At 34.7% G+C, this 18,213-nt stretch overlaps 1 non-coding gene across 1 annotated transcript; it reads right to left on the reverse strand.

The window, feature by feature from the left end:
* Positions 1-338: 338 nt before the first annotated feature.
* On the reverse strand, positions 339-465 carry LOC141492419 (U6atac minor spliceosomal RNA). The gene has a single exon (XR_012469895.1). It is a non-coding gene; the product is annotated as a U6atac minor spliceosomal RNA (small nuclear RNA).
* Positions 466-18,213: the final 17,748 nt, after the last annotated feature.

Genomic DNA, 18,213 nt, shown 5'->3' on the forward strand with positions numbered 1-18,213 from the left:
GCTGGATTGAACTTAGGTCCTACTGCCTCCAGGATTGGTACTCTATCCACCTGTGCCACCTGACTGCCCCTAATTACTGTGTATTTCTCTCCATTCTATTCTCCCCATCTTCTCTTCCAATAAGAAGGCTCTTTTACACCTCTTTTATCTGACCCTTCCCCCTTCACCAATTGCATCTCTCTTCATCATGCATTAATTTTATTTTTTGGATATCATCTCATCATAGTCACTTCATACCCATGTACTCTGTATATGTATATTCCATCTATCTGCCCCAATAATGGTAAAGTTCTTAGGAGTTCCAAGTATCATCTTTCTATTTAGCAGTGTTAGCAACATAAAAATCATGTGTAGATACCACAGAGTAGGTAGCAATGCTCTAATCATTTGTCTATTGTAAAGGGCACAAAGATCTCTTCCATCCTTATCAAGTATAGTACTAACATTTTCTATTTCATACAACACAGAATCTGATGCTTAAGGCAATATGAACTCTCTGATGACTCCAGCTTTGATGACTAACTGCTTATTGATATGTTTCCTTTTCCTTCCATTTATTACTTTCTTTTGTACTATGTATTGGTCAGATTCTACTCAGAGAGTGAATTATCAGCCTGGGTTCTTCCATCACATTTTTTTCTTCATTAGTTTTTTTAATCATCTTATAATATATTGCTAAGTGGCCATTGTTGCAAAGTTAAGTATTCAGTTATACATGTGACTATTTTTTACACTTTGGGTCACTCTGGATGAAAACTTTTTCAATGATCTATTTCTGTGTGATCTTGTCAAAGTATAATTTAGTATAAGTTTTTACAACTGGTCAAAGGTCAATTTTTCCTAGCTATTGGGGAAAACAGTCTGAGGAGATGGTCTATTAATCACCTTTCTATGGAAAGTGTCTTCCTTATAATTTGAAAAGAAAATTTTGCCCTGTTCTCCTTAACCAAGAAAGAATTCTGTCCTCCTTTAGACTTGAAAATCAAGTACTCGCCCTGTCCTCCTGGGACTTAAATTCAAAAAATGTTACCTTCCCCAGGGAAAATAACTTAGTAGAAGGATCGTTCTCTGATATCAAATAATAGAATGGTCTCCAGGAAAGTTTAAGGTTTTTTTGTTCTCTTGTTATGTATAGTCTGTTCCCCTCCCCTTGTTGCTGTATGAATTTTCTGATCTCCTTCAACTTGGGGAGATCATTCTTAGATGGTCTCCATTACCTACCAATAGTTTGGTATATCCCAGATAATAAAATTTCATGTCGAATCTATTTATTATTGTTGTTATTATTATGTTATTTTTTTTTAGGTTTTTGCAAGGCAAATGGGGTTAAGTGGCTTGCCCAAGGCCACACAGCTAGGTAATTATTAAGTGTCTGAGACCGCATTTGAACCCAGGTACTCCTGACTCCAAGGCCTGTGCTTTATCCACTATGCCACCTAGCTGCCCCTATTATGTTATTTTTAACCCTATGTTTTAAGGTTCTTAATTTAGTTTAATATTAATTGTTCCATCCATTAGATAAAACAAGTGATTTGAAAGAAAACAGACTTTTCCTCTGGGCAATACCACAAGAAGGAAAACCTAGGAAAACTAGGACAGATTTTGAACCTGACCCAGTGGTCTTGTCTGAAGGTGAGATTTCTTTACTCTTCAAACTTAACTATTCTAGTTTGAAGTATTGTTTTGGAGTTTTTTGTTTTCTGAAACTGAAGTTTCTCTGGATGTTACTTTTGGTTTTGTGTGGCATTCTTTGGTGAAATATCTAATGGTTTGATATGTTGCTTTTGTTTGATAAAGTACAAAGAATTTGTCTTGCACTAAAGTCATATGTCCAGTGTCTATTGTATGTTTTTTTTTGTTTAATGTCTTAGTGTGTCTTTGGATGATTTGATTTGATGTATACTTATTGCTGTTTAGTTGATTATTATATCTGATATGGGACAATGTAAATCTATGATCAGAGATCCAGCAGAGAGAATGTCTGCTGTTTATTATGATTCTAATGATCATGCATTTTTGTCAGTGTTGGTGTAAGTTAGAGAGTGACAATCCAAAATTGTGTTGGCCTAGGTGGGGATCTTTCAAGAAAATTAAATTAAACTATCTTAAAAGAAAATTAATTAAAAAACTAATTAGATTTTAAAAAGGAATGGGAAAGTTTTCATCTTTGGTTATAGAGATGCCAGAGAGAGAATGCAAAATTGAAATGGTTTCACTTAAGGTTCAGAAAAAGTCTACTTCTTGGTCAGCCACCCCTTCCCCTACTGAGCAGTTGCTAAAAACCTCCTATCTGGTTCAGTTTCTGCTTCTTCTCAGGTCATGGTTACAACCTCTCCCCTACTGAACCCCTGAAGCTAGTAAACCTAAATCTTTTCCCTTCCCCAAAAGCTTCTAATGAGGTTGTCCCAACTCTGGATAAAAGCACTAAATTTGATCTGTTGGGATTTACTCTTCGAAGGTGATAAATAGACCATCTCCTCAGACTGTTCCAACTACAGATGGAGATAGACTGGTTATATATCTGATATTCCACAAACAGAAGATTTTTCAAAAATCAAAACTGTTAGTCAAAAACAAGATGAAACAGTATTTCAATTTTTTTTATCATCTAGTTGAGGCTTTTCATGCAAATTATGTTCTAAGTCATGAGAAGGAAGGACAGACTCAGTTTCTCTCTCTCTTTTTTTTTTTTTTTTTTAACAATCTTCAACCTTTTCTGTCACAAAACACTAAACTTACCCAGCTAGGTTGGCAAAATGAACATCCTCACTTCATAGCTGATTTGATGACTCAGCTGTCACAGAATTTAGCCACCCAGTTGGAGGAAGATCTCCAAGGAAAGGGAGAATTACAAGCAAAAAAAAAAAAGGTAAAATATTTACCATGCAACTTAAGCATTAACAGTTCCTAGCCAAAATTTTCTTGTCACTAGGAGGCAGTCTGAGGATTAGTTAACAAGAGTTTGTTGTCATCATTGCAAAAAGAAAATGTAACTGGAAAAAATAGGGTAAAACCCTTCTGAAAGATTTAGAAAGCAAAAAAACCCAGAAATTAAAAAATCTTTCCCCACAACCTTTCCAAGTTTTTAAAATTCTCTTCTTTCTGCTAAAAATAACAGAATATCAGAATGATTTTCAGCTATTGTCCTGCCTCCCTATCCTATGTTGCCCAGCTCCCCATATCCTGTAATCTCTCATTCCTCCTTCTGTTACATTATTCATTATTGTTGACCTATGCAATGTCTATTTTTTCCCACACTTGTTCCTTTCAGCAGTTAATACATTTTTTTTTTTTACATAGGAAGGACAGTCTCGTTTTTAAAATGTGGAATAGGTGAAGTTGCCACTTTTTATCTCAATTGTGTCGTTTGAAAATTGAACGTTTTAGGGCAGCTAGGTGGCGCAGTGCATAGAGCACCAGCCCTGGAGTCAAGAGTACCTGAGTTCAAATGTGATCTCAGACACTTAATAATTATCTAGCTGTGTGGTCTTGGGCAAGCCACTTAACCCCAGTGCCTTGCAAAAAACCTAAAAAAAAAGAGAGAGAGAAAAAAAAAAGAAAGTTGAATGTTTTCTGGATTTTACTTTTGATTTGTTGGGATTTGTCACCCTTGTAGTAAACATCTTTCTTTTCTGGCTGGGGTAGGTGCTGGAAAGCTGTCCCTAGAATGTTCAGGTTTGTCTGATACCCTGTTGTCTTTGTCTGTGTTATGATTTTCTGGGACCTTCTATTGTGAGAACAATGGAGTTTTTCCCTGGAGTTCTAGAACCATTCTGGTTTAAGGTGCTCTGATTCAGTTTATGTGTTTATTGACGTTTGTTTTAAATTGTTCGTTCTATGTGGTGCAGTCAAAGTGAAGCTCTTGGCTGTTTCTGTCTGGTCAGACTTGCTGTTGGGTCTCTATGTTCTTATTAACCAGTTTTCCTCTTCAATTTCCCTTTTCAAATTAGATATTTTTCTTTTCTAAAAACAAACAATTTGGCCCAAGAGGACAGATTTTCCTGAAAATCATGTTGGGGTTTTTTTTGGGGGGGGCAGAGAGAAAAGGTTCTATTTTTCTTTTCCTAATTGTTTTAAAGTTCTGGTCTGATTGACTGACAGAGTTTTTGTTTACTGATTGGCTATTTGAACTTTTAATATACATATGACTTAATATACATGTATACTTAAAGAAAATTATAATTGACCCTAAAATTATTTTCTGACTAGTCTTAATTAGCATGATTGAAAAGAATAATATCTTAAAACAGAGGTCTGTGTGTTACTTCCTTTAGTAACTTTTCTGTGGTCTCCACTGGCCCTGTGAATTGAGAAGAGGTTGCTGGGTTTTTCTTGAGGTTTGGGAGGGCTAGATCAGAGCCCTTGAAATGTCAACACACAATTTTTATCCTATTATGAATTGTCTATATAAATATAATAAGTGTGTGTGTGTGTGTGTGTGTGTGTGTGTGTGTGTTTTGTTTTGTAAGGGAAAAAAAAGAGAGGAACATATGTATCAGGAGTAAAAAAGACCAGATTTGATTTAATCCAAAATTTAGTTCTAAAGAAAAAGAGCAGGACTATCTAAAAGAAATGTATTAGGGGCAGCTAGGTGGCGTAGTGGATAAAGCACCAGCCTTGGAGTCAGGAGTACCTGGGTTCAAATCTGGTCTCAGACACTTAATAATTACCTAGCTGTGTGGCCTTGGGCAAGCCACTTAGCTGCATTTGCCTTGCAAAAACTTAAAAAAAAGAAGAAATGTATTAAAGCTATGTGATCACCTTTTTAATTAGATAACCATATATGTGTTGGTTTTCTGTGTATTACTAAAATGTATATTTTATTATAATATATATTATTAACTTGAAAGGTTTTTAAATTTAAATTGTGATCATGGAATTTTGATTGTCTTAAATGTTATAACATTAAGAAATATTGATAATTATAACAGCTAGGATTATTAAAAGACAATTTCTCTCATAAACTAAAATTATTGATCACAAACATTTTATGTGGCCCTAAAGTTATGACCTTTATTGGGTTTTCTCTGACCAATTTTAATTAGCCTGATTTGATTGGAATTTGAAACAGGCCACTTTCCTCATGATATCCAGAGACCCACCACTTATGAATTTCTATAGCAGCATAGGCCACTGCATGACTCCTAGAGTCTTTTGTAGTTATTACAAATAGGGGAGAGACCTGGAACTCTTTGAAAGGAGGATCCCCCTGGCTTTTTAAAAATTTAGGGATTGACTGGGACACTAATACATTCTTTTTTTTTCCCTTTAGTTTTTACAAGGCAGTGGGGTTAAGTGATTTGCCCAAGGTCACACAGCTAGGCAATTATTATGTGTCTGAGACCAGATTTGAACTCAGATCCTCCTGACTCCTGGCCTGTGCTCTATCCACTGCACCACCTAGTTGCCCTGACAATAATACTTCATTGGTGAAGTTATTCCAACCTTTCTGGAGAGCAATTTGGAATTACTCCCAAAGGGCAATGAAAATGTATATACCCTTTATTCCAACAATACCAGTACTATACCCTGAAGAGATCATGAAAAAGGGTAAAATATATCACTTATACAAAAATATTCATAGCAGCTCTGTGGTGGCAAAGAATTTGAAATTGAATGAATGTCCATCAATTGGGGATTGACTAAACAAATTGTGGTATATGTACATTATGGAACACAGTTCTATTAGAAACCAGGAGGGATGGGAATTCAGAGAAGCCTGGGAAGACTAACATGAACTGATGCTAAGTGAGTTGAGTAGAACCAGAAGAACATTGTACACCCTAACTGCAACATGGGGGGGGTGATCAACCTTAATGGTCTTGGTTATTTCATCAGTGCAATAATCAGGGACAATTTTAGGATATCTGTGATGGAGAATACCATCTATATCCAAAGAAAGAATTGTGGAGTTTAAACAAAGATAAAAAAAAAAGGTTGTCTTATGTACTACAGAATTTTTTATTTTATTTTTTCTTATATTTTATTTTTTCTTCAAGGATATGATTTTTCTCTCAACATTCAATTTTGATCAATGAATAGCATGGAAACATTGTAAAGATTATCAGGTTGCCTTCTGTGGGGTGGGTAGGGGGAGGGAAAATCCTAAAATTCTAAAATTCAAAACATTACAAAAAATGATAGGTAGAAACTACTATTGTATATAATTGGAAAACAAATTTTACATATATATATATGTATAATTTAGGGATTGAGTTCAGGAAAATTGTGAATTTGTTAATTTGAATTTTGGGGGCATATAACTAACAGATGAAGCATTGTGGACAGGGAAATGTTTTATAACTAATTAAATTGTTCTCTTTAAACTGACCATATATCTTAGAGTACTTAAAGCAACATAGGCCCCTATTCCTATTTCATTTTTTAAGTTCTTGCAAAAAAAAACCTAAAAAAAAGGCAAATGGGGTTAAGTGGCTTGCCCAAGACCATATAGCTAGGTAATTATTAAGTGTCTGAGGCCCAATTTGAACTCAAGTACTCCTGACTCCAGGGCCAGTGCTTTATTCAGTGAGCCACCTAGCCACCTGTCCCTTTCTTTTAAAAAAAAAATTCATCTGTAAATTAATTCATTGTATTTGATAACAACTGTGTCCAACTTTGATTAATGAAATCAGAGACTGGAAACCTTCTGCATTTTTATGTAAATTTGTTGCCATTCCATGACCTCAGCAAGTTACATTAATATTTTGAAATTATTGTATATAAGATTAAATTCCTGAAGAATATATATTCTTTTTTTTTTTTTTTTGCAAGGCAATGGGATTAAGTGACTTGCCCAAGGTCACACAGCTAGGTAATTATTAAGTGTCTGAGGTCACATTTGAACTCAGGTCCTTAATGTTCTTTTGTAAATGATGAGTATATTTGGGTAGAAGTAAATTTATAAAACCAAAAAAATCATAAGGTCAAAATATGAAAACATATTTAGTGAAATACAATAATTCATATTACCCTATTTGGAAATCTGATTGTTCTAATGGCTATTTTGTTTGAAATTAGTAACACCTATTCAAATTTTTTTTATAAAATCATCTAAGATGTTCTAATTGCTTAAAAAGATTCTAAAAGTAATGATTTGTATTTATGTCTATTTTTAAACATGGCTAATAACTAAACTTTCAACTATAAAAGTTTTTTTATTAAACCTGTTTCAAGAGGCAATTCAGATTATTGATTTTTTTATCTCAAGTTTGTTTGTTTCTTTTTTTTGAAAGATTTTTCAAGGCAATGGGGCTAAGTGACTTGCCAAAGGCCACATGGCTAGGTAATTATTAAGTGTTTGAGGTCCGATTTGAACCCAGGTACTCCTGACTCCACTGTGCCACCTAGCCACCCCTTGTTTCATTTTTTTAACCAGAGTCCTTTTGTGCAACTTTAGAATTGAGTTGTGAGATTCTTCTGTAATAATATATTATTGTTGCCATTTAAAGATTATAAATCACCATGTGAGATACTCTGATCCCTTAGACTATAAAATATTAGAACTAAATTTTTGTCTGATTATAGGAAATTTCTATTAAATACCTCATGAGACTGAAAATTGATCTTCTAAGTCTTAAAACTGAAGTGTGAAGAAACTTTAATTTGAGTCAATGACTATGAGACTAGCAATTCTATGGAATTCATGGATATTTGTAGGTGACAGACCCATTGAGAAAGGCTGGGGAAGCAACTGTTCAACAAGTTCTGAGATTAGACTTTCCTAACTGGCTCAAAGTATTTGGTCATCTACCTAGCCTTACCTGGAAACATACGAATGAGTAAGGAGAATTGTCCTTTCCTATGACTTTGGTCCTTGTAGTAAATTCTGTAATCATTTCAGGGGATTAGTATAAAGGAGATAGGCTAACCTTGGCAATTTTTCCAAAAAAGTCTGGTCATTGACAGAGTCCTGGAGATACAAAAGACATCAGATGGATTCAGAAGAAAGAAGAAATGTACTAGAAATTTATATTTATATTTACTTTCTTCCTCTTGTACTTGATTGTACAGGTGATTCTATCAAAGGGGTGTGCCCCCTTTTGATCTTTGCTATTTTCCCTTGACTCTCTCTCTTGTCCCTCCCCCAGCCCCCCCCCCCCCAATAGATAGACTCATGTTTGTTGCCTTCAGCAACTCCAGGTCTCTTTCTTTGAGATGCTATTTTTCTTTTCAAAATGCCTTTCATGTTTTTAATTGATATATAGCTGATGTAATGATGTCATCTTTGATCAAAATGGGGGGAAAATGTCAAAGTATAATTAAGTATAAGTTTTTACAACTATTCCTAGTCAAAGGTCGATTTTTTTGGTAGCTATTGTGAGTAATGGAATGTGTCCTTCTTATAATTTGAAAAGAAGATCTTACCTTTCCCTTTTTATCCAAGAAAGAATTTTGTCCTCCTATAAACTTGAAAAGCAAATATTCACCCTACCCTCCAGAAACTCAAAAAAAGTTACCTCCCTTTTGGAAAATAGCATTGTAAAAGGATGGTTCTCTGATATCAAATAATAGAATGGTCTCTAGGCAAATTTGAGGTTTTGTCTACTCTTGTTATGGATATTCTGTTCCCCTTCCTTTGGTGCTGTATAAATTTTTTTTATCTCTTTCAGCTTGGGGAGATCTTTCTTAGATGGTTTTCATTTCCTACTGGTGGTTTGGTAAGTCTCTAATCTATTTTTTTATTATTGTTGTTCTTATGTTATTTCAACCCTATGTCTTAATTTAATTTAACATTCTCATCTTGAGTCAATGGTAGCAGCACCTATTCATTTTTCTATTATGGATCCATTCACAAATATTCATAAATATTTCACCCTTGTCACTAATTATTTTTTCAATAGCTCTAGGGTTATTGACTTTTCCTCTGTCTCTTTTCCTTTCAGGACTCTACTCAGTACTGTAATAATCTGATATTCAATTAATTTGTTTTTGGTCAGGAATCTCTTCTCCATTATCTTAAATGCTGATATTGCTGTATGAAAGGATATTGGAATATTAAGCCTCATACAATCTCAGGACTTGAAGCATTAGTGGTTTGCTGATTAATTTTATTTATTCTGTGTAGTTGGAATAGTGAAAGTTGGAGTGGTATAGTAGATAGAATTGACCTTGGAGTCAGGAAGGTGTAGAATTAAGTTCACTCTCTGACCTATACTAACTACATGTTTCTAAGTAAATCACTTCTGTGTGGCTTAGAGAACTTCCAACACTATTGTGCTATTCTGCATTTCCTCACTGGGGAATTTTTTACACCAATGAAATTATAAGTCTATTCCAAAACCTTAGAGTTCTCTATCCATCTATTTATGTATCAATGTATCTATGTATCTATATATGTATGTGAGTATGTATGTATTCATTCATGTATCTCTATATGGTGTGTATATTTATACATATGTGTGGGTATGCAAAATGGAGCTTATAAGATAATAACGCCCTTCTTATCTCATGGGGTTATTGTTATGGTTCAAAGAAGATTGAATATTTGAAAGTACTTTGTAAGGGACCATTAAGACTATAGTTTAAGTGGGGCTAGGTGGTGCAGTGGATGGAGCACTGGCCCTGGAGTCAGCAGTACCTGAGTTCAAATCTGATCTCAGACACTTAATAATTACCTAGCTGCGAGGCCTTGGGCAAGCCACTTAACCCCCTTTGCCTTGCAAAAAAAAAAAAACCCTAAAAAAAGACTATAGTTTATATTCACTATTTGTATGAAGGAATTATGAAAATATCTGATGCAAGAAAAAAAACATGACTAGAAAGATGCTTCATTGAAATATTTTGATTGAAAAATAGGGAAGTGAACATTTAGCAAGTCAATGACCATGTAGTAAGTGTTTACTATGTATCAGGAATTATACTAAATGCGGGGAATAAAAAAAAGGAAAAAATGATTCCCAAAAGGAGCTTATTTATCAACAGGAGAAATGACATATAAATAAAAAAAAGCAAACATACAGAATAAAGAGGGCAGTCTTGGAGAAATTCTCTTAGGATCAAACAAGTAAGAATCCAAAAAAGAACTGAATAAAGATAAATGTCTTGGTCTTGCTATGTTTCCACACAGAACTAAGATGAACTACTAAGACTTAAAAACTATTTTAATATAAATAGTCTTCATGATTTGTTGTTATAGGCCTTGAATGTTTTTTGTTCAAAGTTTTTAAAAAAAATTTTATTCTTAATTTATGGCATAAAATAAACATGTATATAAAATAATTTTATCCATACTTCTATTTATCAGGTCTATCTCTGGATGCCTATATAGTTTTCCTTCATATGCTCTTTATAATTAATGAGGGATTGTTTGAAGTTTTTGAGACAAAGGAAGGGTGGAAGGATGCCACCTAAATGTTCTGAGAGTCATCCTTTATACTACAACATTTAACATTATGTGGGCATTTGTGCCTAGTCAGTTATTTCTTACTTTTGTTATATAACTTTCTTTTCCCAAACATAAATCTTTTTGATGGTGATATTTACACTATTTTTTGTGCAAAATTCATTGCTGAAAATATATTACAGCTTGCATTATCAATTGTAGGAATATAAAATTGTAGTTTCCTTTTCATTATTTCATCAATGACATGCTTTATATGTGTATAGATTAGTCTTGTAAAGATTTATAGAATTAGGAGAGTTAGGAATCTGGTCAGTAAATACTGATTTTTCAATTATTTTTTTATTAATAATAAAGTGCATAATATCCTCTTTTTATAGAGATAACTTGAGAATCAACTTATTAAAATCATGCTATTTACAACACAGAAATCCTCTTGTCTACCTGGTTTTGTCCAACTATTCTTTATGTTTTTTTCATTCAATTATTATATTCAATTTCTTCATGTTTCCACTTTTCCATGAAGCATGATGTGGGGAACTATGATGTTAGAATACAAATGTGACTCTACTGTTAATGAAAACTAAAGATTTTGTCATAATAATGTAATTTTTCCCATATTCATTTCATTCATTGTTATTCTTGCAGTTTCACTTTTAAATGATCTTGGAATGATCAGACTTAATTGTGTCTCTTGCCAAGAGAAGGTAAGAAAAATTGCTACCTTCATTCTCATCTATGGCTGTTATTCATAACTGTCTTTGTGTTAAGGAGAACAAGTATTTTCCAAATAATGAGGTTTCTTTTGGTTTCCTAATTATGGTGATTACTTTGTATCAGCTAAAATTCCTTAGAATGTGGTGATAGTCTGTGTTGCTATCTGTTCTTTTATTTACTTCCCACTTTTGGGCATGTCTAAACAGATCACTTAAATAGATTTATCTCAGCTGCAAGTTGTAAATTTTTCTTATTTTTTTCCTAATTTTAAATCTTTGCTATAACAAGCTAAGTCTGATTATGCACAGCTTTAGAAGTAAGCAGACTTTCTGTTGTTAAACATAATCAACTTCACTCTTTGACAGTATTTGGTGTTTGCCATATCCGTAACTGCTTCTAACTGCTATCTTGAGGAAAATTTTTATAAAATATTTTATTGTTATAAGGGTTCTGTTGACCAGGCTACTCATAGTGAGCTTTTCTACAAGTCTCTCTCAATTCTTATTGCTGAGTTAGATTTTTACAACATATTTTCCCCTTTCTTTCCTATTCCATTTTTACACTGAAGTCATTGAATACTGAAACATTATTGAATTAATTTGGAGCATTTTATCAAATGCCTTTAAAATTTTTCTAAAATTGATGAATTAAAATCAGATTTTTTTTGCTTCTACACATTGACTTTATTTGCATCTTTTAGTTATTTCTTTCTTTCTTTCTTTTTTTAATATCTCAACTTCCCCCTCATCTTTTGCTATAGTTATTATCACATAAGATGAAATTATCTTCATGGTTTTCTTTCTGAAAATGAACATTGCAGTAAAATATGCTCAAGTGCTCCACTATGTAATGTGCAACAAAACCATTTTTTAATGGACCTTTTGTAAGAAAACCCATAAGTCAACCTTCTATTTCACTGTTCTCTTCCTGTTACTCCTCACTTTCACTTATAGTGAGAATATTGACTCACATAATTTATTTCCTTAAGTAATTTTTACACCTTTTAGTCTCTAGGCAATATTTCACAATTATCACAAGAGTTAACATTTTTGAAGCCCTAAAAAAAATGTATGATGTTTCTTTTCCATTATCCCATTTGGACCTCTCTTTTACCAACGTTGAAGAAATGTAAGAGTTGCATAAGAATGAAGGACATTTTGTATTCTTCACTATTTGATGGGATACCATGACCAAAGGATTCTTGGACCATTCTTAAGCTTTCTAATATAGTAGAAGTTGTCAGAGATCATAGCCTTTGAGATCTCAGGTTACATATACACATAATGTATCCAGGAATTTGATGGATGATGTTGTACTTTCTTAGAATTAATTTAGGTCCTGAAATTTATCATCCCATGCTGGCAAAACATGAAAAAGAAAATAAATTGAAATTACATAGTTCAAACACAAATTCTCTAGGAAAAAACGTGAGAAGATTAATGAATTCTGGATCTAAATGTGGCATATGTTCTGAGTTACAAAGAATGTTCTTAATCCATCCTCCCTTCCTTCCTTCCTTCCTTCCTTCCTTCCTTCCTTCCTTCCTTCCTTCCTTCCTTCCTTCTTTCCTTCCTTCCTCCTTCTTTTTTATTTTTTTTAATATTTTATTTATTTACTTTTCTAACTACATGCAAAGATAGTTTTCAGCAATTGTTTTCGGTAAGGTTTTGAGTTTCACATTTTTCTCCCTTCCCTCCCCTCTCATTTGATAGAAAGCAATCAAATATAGGTTATACATGTATAACTATATGAAACATATAGGTATATATATATATCATATGCTATCTTTCCTTCTTTCCTTTCTTCCTCCTTCCCTCCTTCCTCTCTTTCTTCCTTTCTCATTTCCTCCCTCCCTCTCTTCAATCCTTCCTTCCTTCTTCCCTCTCTACTTGACTTCCTGACTTCCTTCCTTTCTCCCATTTTCCTCCCCTCTTTATTCCCTCTTTTCTTCCTTCATTACTGCCTTTTTATTTCTGTGCCACTTGGAAATGATGATGATGATGATGATGATGATGATAATCAGTAGCATTTTTGTGGCTCTTATAATGTGTCAGGCCTTGAGCTAAGTATTTCATAAATATTATCTCATTTGATCCTCACAACAACCCTGAAAGGGAGGCGCTATTATTACTACTCCCATTTTACATTCATGAAAACTGAGGCAAACAGCACTTAATGACTTGTCCGGAATCATTCAACTAGGATGTATCTCCTTTCAGATTTGAACTCAGGTCTCTTTGACTCCAGGTTTAGTGCTCAATCCACTGTGCCACCTAGTAGGTTGGTTTATTGAGGTTTAAGAGTTGTGGTGGCCAAGATGGTGGAGAGAAGACAGGCACAGTTCTAGAGTCTCCTGATCTCTTCCCCATCTATCACATGAAACAAACCTCTTAGAAGAAGTCCGACCCACGGAACCCAGAGAGAAAAACCAGGAGAAAGAGCATCTACCTCAGGATTTGTCTCCCGCTGCAGCTTTGGTAGAATTCGGGTGGGTGAGTATCAGACCCTGATCAGCCAGAGTAACAGCTGAATTGGAACTGGGAGTCTGAGGGCCGGAGAGCGGGACCTGCTGGATCACCGGTGGGGCTGGACGAAAGGGGCTTGGGTCCATGGGGAAGCAGAGGCTCTGGTGTTGGTGCTGTCCCCCGAGGGGATTGGCAGACAGGGCTGGGGGGAGAGGTCTGATGCAGGAGAGCTGCGGACACTATCCCTGGGCTCCTTCAGTCTGAGAAACTCTGAGCCCAGGACTCCATTGCACTGAAAACTCCTCCAAAACAAACAATTGCAAACTACTTCTGCCTCAGGCCCAGGTGTGTGAGCCTAAGAACCAGCCCAGCTGAGGAATGACCTCAGGTCAGCGTAAAGCCCATCATTGATTGAAGACAAAAGAATTCAATAGTTCTCAACCCAGGACACAGACACTGCAGAGAGGGCAACCAGCACCTCCTACTGGCCAGCCAGAGAAACTGCACTCAGTAAAGCCTTTAGCATCCCAAGCCCAGGTGAACCAGCCCTCCCAACTCAAGGTCTTAGCATAATGAAGAAGGGTCATCTGAAAAGTGGATCCATAGAAAAATTCCTTGAAGGGAAAGACCCCAACTCAGAGAGACCTGGAACCTCTGAGGAGAATACAATCTGGTCTCCAGCACAGAAAGACTTCCTCGAAGAAATAAGGAAGGAGCTTAAAAATTTGGGAGAGACAATTAATACCTTGCAACAAGAAAACAAAACCTTAGAAAGTACAATTGGACAAACACAAAAGGAGAATAAATCTCTCAGATCATCAATTGGACAATTACAAAATGAGAATGATTCTCTCAGATCCTCAAATGAGCAAATGCAAAAAGAAATTAATTCTCTCAAAACCTCAATTGGTCAAATGGAAAGCTCTTTCAAAAGTAGAATTGACCAATTGGAAAAGGAGTTGCAAAAGGTTAATGAAGAAAACTCCCCCCCCCCCCCCAAGAAGAATGGAGTCTACAGAAACTAATGACTCGATGAGACAGCAAGAGTCAGTTAAAAAAATAGGAAAAAAAAGAAGCAAATGTAAAATACCTCATCAACAAAACCATTGACCTTGAGAATAGATCAAGTTGGAGTAACCTGAAAATTATAGGACTTCCAGAAAACATTGAAGAGAAAAAAAAGTCTGGACTTAATATTACAGGATCTAGTGACAGAAAACTGCCCTGATATCATGGAATCAGAGGGCAAAGTAATTATTGAGAGTACATCGATCCCCACCAGAAAAAGATCCTAAAATGAAAACACCAAGGAATGTTGTGGCCAAACTGCAGAACTACCAGATAAAAGAGAAAATCTTGCAAGCAGCCAGAAAGAAACAATTTAAATATCAAGGAGCCACAGTAAGGATCACGCAGGACCTGGCTGCATCAACCTTAAGGGATTGAAGGGCCTGGAACGAGATATTTCGAAGAGCACGGGAGCTTGGAATGCACCCAAGAATCTACTTTCCTGCAAAGCTGAGCCTTCTCTTCCAGGGAAAAAGATGGACATTTATAGAAATGGAAGAATTCCAAAAATTTCTGATGAAAAGACCAGAGCTAAACAGAAAATTTGGACATCAAACAGGAGGTTCAAGAGACACATGAAAAGGTAAAAAAAAGGGGGGTCAGTAAAAGAAAAAAAATGCAATAAATGTAACTCTAACAGAGAGGATACACCTTGCCAGAAATGATGGACATTCATGACCTATCCACGAGACTACTATCTAATGGGATGTAACTGGCTTTAACCACATTTGGGAGAAAGACTCTAATAACTCTCAGGAATTTAGACTTTGTTCGATAGAATATACAGAACTAGAAGGGTCAGACACTCAGAATTTTCTATGACTTAGAATGATCTGAAAAAAAAACCCACTACTGCCCTAAAAAGGGGGACAGGGAAGAGACGGGAGGAGGGAGGGGATTGAATGGGGTAAATCTCATTACACTAAGAGGTACAAAAAAACCTATGGTAATAGTGGGGAAGAAGGGAGCAGAGGAGAAACACCTGAATCTTCTCATCAGACTCGGCTTAAAGTCAACCTACACATACTCAGTTAACTTATAAAACATCTAACCTTTCAAGTATTAAAAGGGGAAAAGGGGAGGGGGGATGGTGAAAGGGAAGGGGAGTGGGGGAAATAAGGGGAAATAACAAAAGGAAGGGAAGGGAAAAGGGAAAAAGGGAAAGGGGAAAGAAACGGGAGGGTGTGCTATAGGAGGGCAAAAACACTGAAGGGGGTGGTTTTGAGAAACAAAAGACCGGGAAATATGGATAAAAGGGGGGAAGGGGGAAAATACAAACAGAGGGAAGATAGCACAGAGGGCAATAAAGAATTAGTAATCATAACCTTGAATGTGAATGGGATGAACTCTCCCTTAAAACATAAGCAAATAGCAGAGTGGCTTAAAAACCAGAATCCTACAATATGCTGCTTACAAGAAACTCATTTGAAGCAGAGACATACATATAGAGTAAAGGTAAAAGGTTGGAGGAAAATATATTTTGCTTCAGCTGAAGTAAAAAAAGCAGGGGTAGCAATCCTTATCTCAGACAAAGCAGCTGCAAAAATAGATAGCGTGAAAAGAGATAAGGAAGGAAACTTTATCCTCCTAAAAGGTACCATAGATAATAAAGTCCTTTCAATATTGAATATATATGCACCCAGTGGGACAGCACCCAAATTCTTAGAGGAGAAGCTGAAAGAATTACAGGAAGACATAGATAGCAAAACTCTACTAGTGGGAGACCTCAACCTCCCACTATCAGATCTAGAGAAATCAAATCATAAAACAAACAAGAAAGAAATTAGGGAGGTAAATAGATTGTTAGAAAAATTAGATATGGTAGATTTCTGGAGGAAACTGAATGGGGATAGAAAGGAATATACCTTTTTCTCTGCAGTACATGGAACTTATACAAAAATTGACCATGTACTAGGACATAAAAACCTAATGATCAACTGCAGAAAGGCAGAAATAGTGAATACATCTTTCTCAGATCACAATGCAATAAAAGTCATATGCAATACTGGGCCAAGGAGATATAGACCCAGAGCAAATTGGAAACTGAATAACCTCATTTTAAAAAATGAGTGGACCAAAAAACAAATTATAGAAAGAATTAACCATTTTATCCTAGATAATGATAATAATGAAACAACATACCAAAACCTATGGGATTCATTCAAAGCAACTCTCAGGGGATATACTATATCTCTAAATGCTTATATGAATAAATTGGAGAAAGAGGAAATCAATGAACTAAACATGCAACTAAAAAAATTAGAGAAAGAACAAATCAAAAATCCCAATTAAATACCAAATTAGAAATTCTAAAAATTAAAGGAGAAATTAATAAAATCGAAAGCAAAAACTATTGAATTAATAAATAAAACCAAAAGTTAGTATTATGAAAAAACCAATAAAATTGATAAACCTCTGGTCAATTTGATTAAAAAAAAGAAAGAAGAAAACCAAATAGCTAGTATCATAAATGAAAAAGGTGAACTCACCACCAATGAGGAGGAAATTAAAGTAATAATTTGAAATTATTTTTCCCAACTCTATGCCAATAAATATGATAATCTAAGTGAAATGGAGGAATATTTACAAAAATATAAGTTGCCCAGGTTAAATGAAGAAGAGATTAAATACCTAAACAACCCTATCTCTGAAAAAGAAATTCAACAAGCCATTACTGAACTCCCTAAAAAAAAATCTCCAGGGCCTGATGGATTCACAAGTGAATTCCACCAAACATTTAAGGAACAATTAGTTCCAATTCTATATAAACTCTTTGGAAAAATAGAGAAAGATGGAACTCTGCCTAACTTTTTCTATGAAACCAATATGGTACTGTTACCTAAACCAGGAAGAGTTAAAACAGAGAAAGAAAATTATAGACCTATTTCTCTGATGAATATAGATGCAAAAATCCTAAATAAAATCTTAGCAAAACAATTACAACAAGTCATCACTAGGATAATACATTATGATCAAGTAGGATTTATTCCAGGAATGCAGGGATGGTTCAATATTAGGAAAATTGTTAGTATACTTAATTATATCAAAAACAAACCTATCAGAAATCATATGATCATATCAATAGATGCTGAAAAAGCTTCTGACAAAATACAGCATCGATTCCTATCAAAAACACTAGAGAGTGTAGGAATAAATGGATTGTTCCTTAAAATAATTAGCAGTATCTATCTGAAACCATCAACAAGCATTATACTCAATGGGGAGAGGCTAGAGGCATTCCCAATAAGATCAGGGGTGAAACAAGGGTGCCCATTATCACTACTACTATTCAATATTGTATTAGAAATGTTAGCATCAGCAATTAGAGAAGAAAAAGAAATTAAAGGAATTAGAATTGGGGAGGAAGAGACAAAACTCTCACTCTTTGCAGATGACATGATGCTCTACCTAGAAAATCCCAAGAAATCTTCTAAAAAACTACTGGAAACAATTAGCAATTTTAGCAAAGTTGCAGGTTATAAAATAAACACTCATAAATCCTCAACTTTTATATATATATATATATATATATATATATATATATATATATATGTCTAGCAAGAAACAGCAGGAAGAGCTAGAAAGAGAAATACCATTCAAAGTAACCTCAGACAATATAAA

Source organism: Macrotis lagotis, chromosome 6 (genome assembly GCF_037893015.1).
Source record: "Macrotis lagotis isolate mMagLag1 chromosome 6, bilby.v1.9.chrom.fasta, whole genome shotgun sequence".
Taxonomy (NCBI): domain Eukaryota; kingdom Metazoa; phylum Chordata; class Mammalia; order Peramelemorphia; family Peramelidae; genus Macrotis; species Macrotis lagotis.